The following is a 10,301-nucleotide window of genomic DNA, read 5'->3' as shown; positions in this document are numbered from 1 at the left end:
TGTGTCCGACCCTCAGTGACCCCATGGACTGCAGCCCACCAGGCTCCTCCATCCATGGGATTTTCCAGGCAAGAGTACTGGAGTGGGGTGCCATTGCCCTCTCCGTAAGGGAACATTACTCAGCCATAAAAAAAAATGAAATCATGCCACTGGCAGCAACATGAATGGACCTAGAAATGATCATACTTACTGAAGTAAGTATGGAGAAGGAAATGGCAACCCACTCCAGTGTTCTTGCCTGGAGAATCCCAGGGACGGGGGAGCCTGGTGGGCTGCCATCTATGGGGTCGCACAGAGTCGGACATGACTGAAGCGACTTAGCAGCAGCAGCAGTGAAGTAAGTCAGGCAGAGAAAGAGAAGTATCACAAGATATCACTTATACGTGGAATCTAAAAAGTGATACAAATGAACTTATTTAAAAAATGGAACTAGACATAGAAAATAAAGTTATGGTTACCAAGGAAAAGTGGGGAGGAATTTTTTTAAAGTCAGTATTAAAACCCAGGTCTGTCTCAGTGTCCAATCCATCATGTTTCTCCAACCCTAGAAAAAGTTAGTTCTAGTGGAATTCTATGAATCTAATATTTATAATAACAATAGCTAATGTATTTCGAACACTTATAAACCAGATATTTTCTGCCTCTTAAATCTTTGCAAAATCTTTAGGAGATAGATACTATTATTATTATTTTAATTTTACAAAAGACAAAAGAGAGACATGGAAAGACAGAAACAAATTTGCCCAAAGTTGCACAGCTAGTAAGAGAAAAAGCAGAATTTAAACCTGGCCATCTGACTCCAGTGTCCTTGGGTCACCCACCAGAAGCTGGGGTAAAGGAACTGGGCTTACATACAGTCTGTTCAAATAAATAATGAATCAAAATTGCTCTTGAGTTTATAACTTGAAATCTCAGAGGTACAAGATGGTGCCATCCACTGGGGTAAAGAAACTGGAATTATGGAAGAATTGTGGATGGAGATGAAATAAGTACTTTTGCCCAGGTAATTTTGAGTAGATGATAAAAATAGTGTTACATTTCATATTAAGATGGTATTTAATATTTTCAAAGGATTTCTCCTATGTTACAGAATTTCTATTTTATATGATCATATACATGATTTACACCAGACTGGGTTAAGCCAGTCATTTAGGAGTGGCCAGGAGATGGTCAAAAGGAGAAGAGGGTGAAATAGGATGAGATGGTTAGATGGCATCACTGACTCCACGGACATGAATCTGAGAAAACTCCAGGAGGTGGTGAAGGACAGAGGAGAATACATGCTGTAGCCCAAGGGGTCGCAAAGAGTCAGACACGACTTCACGACTGAATAACAACCAGGAGACTCGGGCATCACCAAAGCATGATTAATAGGGAAACCTAGAGGAGCAGGAGCTGGGGAGTGATGGATGTCCCTCCAGCTACTGACAGCAGATAGGACACAGGAGCCCCGCTCTGGCTGGGGAGGGGGAAGCTGCTAGAAGACACTTCACCTGCGCCCGGACTATCCACTGATAAACAACATTCTCCATAAATATTCAGAAGCAGTTCTCATTCCTTCAAATGTTTTCTTCCAAGACAAGCCTGGGGTTGTTCCCCTCCCAGGCCTGGTACCTTCGTCACCACAAAGGAATATCAGCTGGGAGCTGCAACTGAACCTGCCCTAGGCCGCCCTTCAAGCTGCTCTGGGACCTGTTTTCTTTGTGGCAGAGACTCTGAGTGGGTGGCCCTCTGTCTGGCCTCTGACCCTTCTGTGGAAACAAAGGAGGGAACACCCCATGAGAAGCTGCGTTGTCACTGACTTTCCCTCGATCCAGCATTCTCCTTCTCTCTCAGATATTCATTACTCTGGGACTGCAAAATACTGTCTCCTCCTCTTCTTGGCCTCCTCAGGGTGGGGTCCTCAAGCCCAGGACTCTCCCCCTAAGAACTCCTGCTCCTCCTCTGCGCTGGGACTGGTCTTCTCACCCTCACTTTAGGGCCCTTCAGTGCTAGCCCCTGCCCTAGACTCACAGGCCCCACCTTAACCCATCCTTTTGTCCAGAAAGATAGCAGACACCTCAGCTTCACTCACATCCTCCTACGATCCTGAGAGCTGGAGAAAGACCTCTGTTGCGTTTACCGTGAGACCTGACTCAGAGGAGTCCAGTGACTCGCTTCCCTATCACCAGTGCTGCAATGGCCCAGACAGCCTGGCTCCGGCTCCATCAGCCTCTGGACCAAGGCCCACTTCCCCTCAAGGATGGCAATAAATACATTCTCATCTTTATTCAGGACAACATCCTCTCTAGGAGCAAATAGCTTTACCTGCGTGAGCAGTGGCATTCGGTAAGATCTCTCTATGTGCATATCTACAGCACAAATCCATTATCAAGCACTGCTGGCAAAGAAGCACCAGCACCTTCTGAGTATAAAACGCTGTGCCCTGTTTCTGCTGAGTCACCCATGACGAATGAGACAGGTTTCTTGGTTCATCAAAGATGAAGTCACCAAGTGGTTAGAGGCATCTCTGGCTCTGGTTGTCTCTGGTCTCCGTGCCACAGCAAGTTCAGGCACTTACTCAAACTGCATAGGAGCAGCTGCCTGCTCGCTGGGCGGTCCATTCGCCCAGTCCCAGTCCCTCACAGCTGTTCAGATGAAGATGGACTGTAATGGGAGACAGGCTGGTCCCAAGGTCCCTGCTGATGGGAAGAGTGGGGATCAACCCGGGGTCACCTTTCAGAACTAATGTTTCAGAGGAAATTGCCAAATAATGAGCTTCCTATTAGATTAGAAAAGGGATATGTGTATGCATGCTCAGTCGCTAAGCCATGTTCGATTCTTTGTGAAACCATGGACTATAGCTCTCTAGAGACAGACATAGCCTGTCCATGAGATTTCCCAGCAACAATAATGGAGTGCGTTGCCATTTCCTTCTCCAGGGGATCTTCCCGATCCAGAAATCAAACTCACATCTCCTGCACTGGCAGGTGGATTCTTTACCCCTGAGCCACGTGGGAAGCCCGTAGGAAAGGGATGGGAAGTCTCAAAATATGGAAGTTGAGGGTTAGGGGAATCTTCAGTGAGAAAATTATAATAAGACAAAAATCAGTCTTTGAGCTGAGTGACCGTGACTTGGTTTGGCCACTGATTTACTCTGAAAACTAGGGAAAGTAGTCACAAAGCGTACCTTCTGCTGAAAGGCCTAGAGAGCAACTTAAAAAAAAAAATGAGTGTTTACCGTTCTACTGTAAATTACATTGAACTTGAAGAGAAAACAGACCCTAACCTTAACCGCTCTCTTTCCACGCTCCCAGGGCCCCCACCACTCACAGACACTCCCACCACATGTCCAGAAAAGCCCCTGGATCTTCAGCTGGAGTGTGGAGGAGAGAAAACAGCAGAATGGATGAGCAGGTACCCAAAGGAATCAGGACAAAACCAGTGTCTGGGAACCAAATCAAACAGGTCCAGCACCTCCTGCATCTTAAATCACCCCAGCATTTAGGTTAACATCAGCCAGGACACTGGGGCCTTGTTGAGTTGAAACAAAAATCAATGTGTTTTGCAGAACATTTTCCAGAAAACAATGAATCTGTAAGAACAATCACTCATGGGGAAGGTGATGAGGGGAGGTGAGAAGTCTTTGGCTCTGCAGAGAGAAACCAAATGAACATGGAATTAGTCTCATATTTAAAATTTAGGAGAAGCTGAAGAAACTAAACTTGTTTATCTTTTATAAAACAGTACTCCAAGGTAGGGCATGATAGATAACCCCATATAAATCCCGGAAAGTAAACAATGCTGAAGAAAAAAAAAGACTCCCTCTACCAATATTGGCTTTAAGACGAGAAAACGGCTGAGGCAGACAAAAGATTCTCCCTGCAGAACCACGTGTATTCCTGCTCCTTCCACTAAAACCAAACAAGGCTGTCGGTCATAGGGGTAGGTGTGCGGCTCACCATCCAGAAAATCAGGAGGCCTCAGTGGTCTCAGACCTGCTTTACCCCTCCCAACAAGGCTGATGCTCAGGTAATCAACAATTGCCCCGACCCAGCAGACACCAGAATGTGAAAATGAAAGAGTTAGTCATTCAGTCATGTCCGACTCTTTGTGACCCTATGAATAGTAGCCACCAGACTCCACTGTTCATGGGGTTCTCCTGGCAAGAATACTGAAGTCAACTGCCATGCCCTTTTCCAGGGGATCATCCTGACCCAGGAATCGAACATGGGTCTCCCACACTACAGGCAGATTCTTTAATGTCTGAATACTTGAAAGCAAAACAAAACTTCCAACCTAGTTGGAAAATGGCTCTAATCCTGAATCTCTCTGTGTGGCCCCCAACCTGATAGTCCTTGGTCTATCTTTGGGAACTTTCTGGAACCTCCCCACGATCCAGCATCTAAATGCTAACAGTAGGACTTCCCCAGCGGTTCAGTGGCTGAGAATCTGCTGCCAATGCAAGGGACACAGGTTCGATCCCTGGTCCAGGAAGATTCCACACACCCCAGAGCAACTAAGTCCACGTGCCCCAACTAGTGAGCCTGTGCTCTGCAGTCCGAGAGACCACCACAGTGAGAAGCCTGTGCACCCCAACTAGAGAGCAGCCCTGACTCGCTGCAACTAGGGAACGCCGTGTGCAGCAACAAGACCCAGCACAGGCAAGATAAATAATTTAAAAAACAGTAAAAAAAAAAAAAAATAACAATAATAATTGCTAACAGCAGCCACATCTGGGGCCTCCAAGAGCCTGCTCCAGGCTTAAGGCCAGGATGGTTAGGGTGAGTGGTCCCCATGCCTTACCACTTAGTGAATATTAGCATCTCTTCATCCTCTTTCCTCTCCTTGTGCTGCTCAAGCAAGAGGGTTTACTTCAGGGTTACTTCTCCCCAGGCAAAACCATCAGCACCCATCCCCATATCAGCCCTGCAGAGATACAGTTTCCAAAGTACCCTTTGAAGTGCCTTTCCTTTCTCCCCGAGAACGTAATACATAGCACTTCAAGAGTGCAGAAAGCTTGGACTTGGCCTCAGAGAAACCTGGGTTTAAACAAAGCTCTTCCCCTAGTTCCGTGGCCATCATGCAGCCAAGCTCCTGAGCCTCAGTTTTTCCACCTGCAACGCTAAAGTTCAACCACGGACTCTGGGGGGTTGGGGGTAACGTGACAAAGTGCCAGGCACAGCACTGGGCATCTGCTGGGAACTTAATGAAATGCTCTAAGGTGATGCTCGCCCTAGGACAGGCAGTAGGAGGAACCCTGGAGTGAATATTCGTGTCTGTCTCTGTACTCAAGATATGCTCCTTTCATTTCCTGAAATTTCTGTCTACTGTCTATTTTATGCAATAATGATCAACATCCTGCTCTCAGAGCCCACCTGGGTCCAGGCCAGGGGTCAGCAGTGCACCTGTATCTCTTGCTTCCATGACAGGACAACCCCAGGACCTCAACGACTATGGACCATCCATAACCACCTTCTCACATGTGAAAAAGGACTAAAGTAACACCCAAGACACACTCACCTGACTTTGGCTTTGGAAATCCTGATACTGGGACTCCATTGAATTAACATCTTGCCCTGAGAACTGGCAGCCACGAAACACCAAGGTCGAGCAAGACCCCCCACCCCTGAAGCAGAGGGCCTGGTGCTCGCTGGGTCCTGCCAGCAAGGCCAGCCTCGTGGCTCTGGCTCCCAGGCCCTCCGCAATGCCGCCGTCAGGGCCAACGGCCCGAAATTTCACTAAGAGGCCAGGGTATGATGAAGTGCTGACAGCTTCCCCTTGTCTAGACAAGCTCAAGGCCAGGCCAACACATACTGAATTTTGAAATATGGTAAGTTTGAGAGTCAGGATATGCACTGATATAAGAACGTCCTCAATGAGAGCAGCTACTGCGCACTGAGCATGTTTGGGGCGCCATGCACTGTGCTCAAGATTCTCCACGTCATTTACAACCATTCAGAACAAAGCCACTCCCTCAGTTACACATCTGGGGCCACTGAGGCCCAGAGAAGTAAAATGATTTGCCCTGAGTCACACAGCTAAGAGAAAAGCAGGATGCAAACAGGTCTGCTTTTCCTCCAAAGCCCCGGTATCCTTCAGGGGGCCATTCCTCCTACTCATATTTAATTCTGACACTGGGGTGGAAATTATCATCTCCATTTTGCAAGTGAGGAACAGGAAATGTAGAAAGATCTACACTTGTAAGGGTGAAAAGAAAGAAAGTCGCTCAGTCGCGTCCGACTCTTTGCGACCCCATGGACTGTAGCCTACCAGGCTCTTCCGTCCATGGGATTTTCCAGGCAAGAATACTGGAGTGGGCTGCCATTTCCTTCTCCAGGAGATCTTCCCAACCCAGGGATTGAACCCGGGTCTCCCGCATCATAGACAGACGCTTTACCATCTGAGCCACCATGGAAGTCCAGTATAAAAACCCAATCACGCTGTTTCCCTCCATCTAAAATGCATGCAAGTGTGCAGACACTAAAAGAAGAGTCAGCCTTTATTTCTTAAGAAAAAAAAAAAGAAATTGGGGGGACTTCCCTGGTGGTCTAGTGGTTAAGACTGCCTTCCAATACAGGGGATGAGGGTTCAATCCTTGCAGGGAAATAAGATCCCACGTGCCTTGTGGTCAGAAAACCAAAACATAAAACAGAAACAATACTGTAACAAATTCAACAAAGACTTTAAAAATGGTCCACATCAAAAAGTCAAAAATAAAAACAAAAAAGTGTGAGGCAGCCTTGGGGATGGGTGGAGAGAGAAAATGAGTGACGATGATTCAGGATTGAAGGTGAGTCAGGCCGCCTCCATGAGGTCTATCAGCTCCATCTTCCCTGGAGACCGACTCCATCTCCAGGGAAATAGTAACCTGGGCCTGTGTGCTAAATCCCTTCAGTCGTGTCTGACTCTGGGTGATCCCATGGACTGTAGCCTGCCAGGCTCCTCTTCCATGGGATTCTCCAGGCAAGAATACAGGAGTGGATTGCCATTCCCTTTTCCAGGGAATCTTCCCAACTGAGGGATGGAACCCATGTCTTTTACATCTCCATCTCTTGCATTGGCAGGAGGGTTCTTTACCACAAGTGCCACCTGGGAAGCTCAAGTAACCTGTGGGTTTTCCCAAAATCAAGTTTGCCCTGTCTTTTTTTTTTTTAGTATCCAAAATCTTTTTCATAGCAAGGTAGAACCTAGGGTTAGTTCTGTAGTCCCAGCTGGCTCCTAGGCATCTGGTGCACTCAAACTTCTGGCCCTCGGAGTTTACACAGTATTTGGTGTGGCTCTTCGGGGTTCATGTACGAAACGCCTGTACACCTCTCGGCCTTTGCGAGGACCAGAGAGGATAGTGCCACAGCCCTTGGGGAAGTCCAGAGACAGCTGTTCGAAGGTAAGGATCTTGTCCCCAGCCTTGAGGATGCAGCTCTGAGTGCCGCTGCTCACTCACAGGGCACACACCTTCAATTTGGGCACTTCCTGGACATACACTTGGGTTCCCTGGTGGCTCAGACGGTAAAGAATCTGCTTTCAATGCAGGAGACTCAGGTTCCATCCCTGATTGGGAAGATTTCCTGGAGAAGGAAATGGCAACCCACTCCAGTATGCTTACCTGGAAAATTCCATGGACAGAGAAGCCTGGTGGGCTACGCTGGGGTTGCAAAGAGTTAGTCACGACTGAGCAACTAACACTTTCATTTTCTGGACACATGCACATCATGGGTTATAGTCCCCACAACCGCAGCTGTTTTGCCTTCCCCTGCAGGAATCTTCGTCTTCAGTATCATCCGGGAAAGGGCGGAGGTGGCCAGTTGGTGCCACTCCTGAACAATCTCTTCAGAACAACTTGATTGAAGGTGTAGTTGGTTTGTCTGACCAGAAACCTGCACAGCTTGACCAACAGCCTTAGGTAGATGTCCTGGCTCTTAGGTTTCTTGCCTCAAACCTTTCACCCCTTGCTGTGGAGGATGTCAGCCCCCATGATGGTGCCTCCTACTTAGCCAGGTCCAGAAACGGCTTGCCCTCAGTCTTTGTGTTTTTTGTTTTTTTTTTTAAACAGGCCTCACATTCAGCTCAACAGCGTGGTGGAAGAAGTATATTTGTCGCCTCCCAGCAGGGCTGCCAGACTTCAGATCATCTCCTATTCTCCTGCCTTCAGGGACTTGAACCCAGATCTTGCCATTTATTTTAATCGTGCAAAGTGCTCTCTTCCCTTGCTTTCTGGTCTGATGAGTTCAAGGAGTTTCCTCTGATCAGCCCAAAAGGTGACATGTCTCATCTGATAGGAACTGCTGATATTTGGCAAAAGGCGGCCATATGACTCGAACAGTCAAGGAGAAACTGAGACTGCAGTTAGCAAATGCTGCCTGCTGCAGGTGCCCCGCAGAGAGCTCTCTGGGGCTCGAGTTCAACGCCTTTGTTTCAAGCAAGCAGCACAAGCGCCATTGCTGGAGAATATTAAAAGAGTAAATGATGACGCCTTTACAGACTTGGCAGGCTCTCGCACCAAGGGGCTTCAGCATAACTGCTGGGAAACCATCCCAGACAGAGCGAAAGGAAGCAAAACCCCTGCTCTGACCAGCAAAATGCATCTGCAGGCAGTCCTCCCAGGGCATTTCAGCAGAAGCTAATATGATGTAAAATTTTAAAAAGGTGAAAAAGCACAAGACAAAACTTTCTTCAAGATCAAAAATTTCACAGACAGAGAAGGTGCTGGAGCAGCTTCGCTGGTTCACATGGTTGAGGACTTCTCTGCCTGGGCTGTGATGGGAGACACAGGCTCTGGGCCCACATGACCTTGGCGTTCCAGCTCTCACTCACAAGGGCGAGTGTACAGAACACAGCTCAGAGCTTTGTCACCCCTTAGATGTTGTAGCCCTTCTGAGCCCCTCATAAGAGTGGCTGCCTTAACTAAATGGGTCTCTGAGACCAATTTCTAGAAAAAGTGTATAATCTTATACACCTTCAGAGATGATCAAGTTCATCTGCCTCTGTGCTTCAAATAGAAAAACAGGAAGGCACGTGTGGGGAACCACTTGCAAAGGTGCTCTTGGAACGTTTTAAAAGATCAGTTTAATAACTATGAGGGAGCTCAGAGTGAACCAGAGTGTTTAGAGGAAAAAACAATTAGATTTTCCCCCATCTTCTTAATGAAAGAAGCCTATCTCAATTAGGGAGATCTTTAATAGGCCTTGATAAAGATTAAAATTAACTTCTGCCTAATTACAAAGTGAAAGTATTAGTCGCTCAGTCGTGTTAGACTCTTTGTGACCCCAGGGACCACAGCCGGCCAGGCTCCTCTGTCCACAGGGTCCTCCAGGCAAGAAGACTGGAGTGGGTTGCCATTTCCTCCTCCAGGGGATATTCCCAACCCAGAGACTGAATCCAGGTCGCCTGCATTACAGGCAGATACTTTACCATCTGAGCCACCAGAGAAGCCCATCCGCCTCATTAGGTACTTGATGGTTTTCAAATTTACACCCAATACCCACTTCCTCCAATATTCATCTCAGAAAGCATAGACCCCTATGGGGCCCCTACACTCTCCCGTTTAGAGGGACTGGACACATGGGAGACACGGTCTTTCCCATTCCTTCCACAGAAGTGCGTGACCAGGGCCTTCCCAACCATCCTCTGCAGCTGACTGACGCCTGTGCCAGGGCGCTGTCCTCCTCCCTGCAGTCTGTCCGTCCCTCACTCGGCCTTCCTCGTCACAGCAGGGGCGCCACCAGCATCCCAGCTGTTCAGTCAAGGAACACTCCCCATCTTTCCAGTAACATGCTTCCAATTACCTCCGACCCCAAAAAACAGATCAAAAATCTGTTAGTACCAGTTGCAGTGTGCGTATATATGCTTTGAATGAAGACTGAAGTAAGTAGCTCGTGTTTGGGGCTTAATTTTATGCTCATTTAGCTGCTCTGGACACTGAACCTCCCATCATATTTATAGGTGTGCTGTATGGAGCTTGCTATAGGGAAAAGCACCTCTGGAAAAGTAGTCTAGTGGTACTAATAAATTTAATAATAATTCATAATCATATCAATTCATATTTATTGAGCTCACTAATTGCCAAGTACTTTCCTAATTGCTTTATATATTTTAATTCACTCAATCTTCACAATGATCTTCTGAGGTAAGCACTACCGTTACTGCGCTGATTATGCAGACGCATAAACTGAGGCACAGAGAGGTTAAAGCGGTAAATTGTCCGAGTGAAACAGTTAATTAAAAATGAAATGAAATGTTGTTAAAAACAATGATGCCTTAAAATAATTTATGACCAACAACATATAAGTCCATCAATCACACTCTGTGACTTGTAGAAATAT

At 47.1% G+C, this 10,301-nt stretch overlaps 1 pseudogene; it reads right to left on the bottom strand.

Moving 5' to 3' along the window:
- The window catches only part of LOC104990176, a 77,601-nt pseudogene extending 69,647 nt beyond the window's left edge, over window positions 1-7,954 (bottom strand).
- Between the last annotated feature and the right edge of the window lie 2,347 nt (window positions 7,955-10,301).

The sequence above is a fragment of the Bison bison genome, unplaced genomic scaffold (assembly GCF_000754665.1).
Source record: "Bison bison bison isolate TAMUID 2011002044 unplaced genomic scaffold, Bison_UMD1.0 scf7180017864171, whole genome shotgun sequence".
In the NCBI taxonomy this organism is placed as follows: Eukaryota; Metazoa; Chordata; class Mammalia; order Artiodactyla; family Bovidae; genus Bison; species Bison bison.
The sequence above is the reverse complement of the archived record's forward strand: the minus strand, read 5'-3'. Positions and strand labels throughout refer to the sequence as shown.